Source organism: Trachymyrmex cornetzi, unplaced genomic scaffold, assembly GCF_001594075.2.
Source record: "Trachymyrmex cornetzi isolate Tcor2-1 unplaced genomic scaffold, Tcor1.1 scaffold1012, whole genome shotgun sequence".
NCBI classification, from domain to species: Eukaryota; Metazoa; Arthropoda; class Insecta; order Hymenoptera; family Formicidae; genus Trachymyrmex; species Trachymyrmex cornetzi.
In genome coordinates this window covers 348,082-349,526 of record NW_017295557.1, presented here as the reverse complement: position 1 = coordinate 349,526, position 1,445 = coordinate 348,082, and positions in this window count along the sequence as shown.

The following is a 1,445-nucleotide window of genomic DNA, read 5'->3' as shown; positions in this document are numbered from 1 at the left end:
TATTAGTGCTCGCTGTGTTATCTGAATTTTGCGGTATTGCGATTTCCTTTGACTCTCCGTCAGCGAATGATGTCGGATTCTGACGTAACTGATGTTGCATTCTCTCGAGATTTTCCGTCGAAATTAAAACCATTTTTTTGGCCCTCTCCATAGCGTTTTATCCCCACTATTTCGTACCTTCGATAATAATTAGTGATAATAAGGTCGATAATATAGGTCCGATAATATAAGGCAAAAATCCGCCTCGCTGCACCAACAGCTTTCTTTTATCCTTCCAATTTCCACGTTTTGCAACGATGCGACGCAGAGGCGTTTTGAATTTGGTTAACCGATTTTTTTCACAACGTTCGAGCGAGACGTTACCTTCGAGTGTATTAGAAACACATTCACAGATACAACGAATTAATTTTTAGTCAGCACCGCGTAAGAAGGTTGTACGTTGATTTTTGTTCAAATGATAGAGCGTCGCGAGGAGACAGGCGTTTCTCTTACCGATCGAATGTGTGGCGATTTTCGTCGCACTGTGCGATTTCTTGTCAACCACCTTCATCGCGAGAAAAATCTACAACTGACACGTACGATTACCCGTACTCACTTTTTATACGAATCCCTGGAAAATGATCTACGTGCCACGTAGACGTAATGAGTCGTATCCTCGGGAAAAATACACGTTCGAAATCGGTACTCGTCCGGGGTTGATTGTTTCAGATCGAGCAGCAAATAGCCGTGAGGCCTCGACGTAGCGTCGTAGTATGCCTCTTCTAGAAATTTCGGATCGTCGGGATAGACTTGACGCGCTAAATGACGAATTTGAGCTCGATCACGTGGATTTTTGAAAACGACGATGTAATTCGCGTTGAGCGATATATCGCGCTGACCACGTCCCTGATGGAAGAGATTCTGCGAGATAAGAATAACACTGAGATTCTTGTGATGACTGCCTTTGATGAAAAGATCCACGATCGCGTCGCTCGACGACGATTTTCTCATAAGATCGTCGATTATCACTAATTTCGGGGAGAGCGGATCGTTCGAGTTATCCTCCGAACGAGGTAATCCCTCGCGAAATTCAATCACGGTCTTCTTCTTCTTCTTCGTCGCTTTAACGTTACTGCGTCGCCAACTCTGTTCTTCGATCTCTTTTTCACGATCGTCGTATTGTAATTGTCGATAAGCTTCTTGCCACTCCGCGTAATAAAATAAAACTCTCTCGAAACGCACGTCGGACATGAGAGATAAATATCGGAGGAAAGTCTACGAAAATCGTCTTTCCACAACCGGTAGGACCGCATACGATCGATGTCCAGGGATGTTTCCAGCGCACGTCCATTTTGCGAAATGAACACGCGATTACCGTGCAAGACTTCAAAAGCAAATAAGAAAAGGGTAAAAAATGGCGCTTAACATTATTTTCAAGAATGTGTAAAGGACAAATTTAAGCAGGG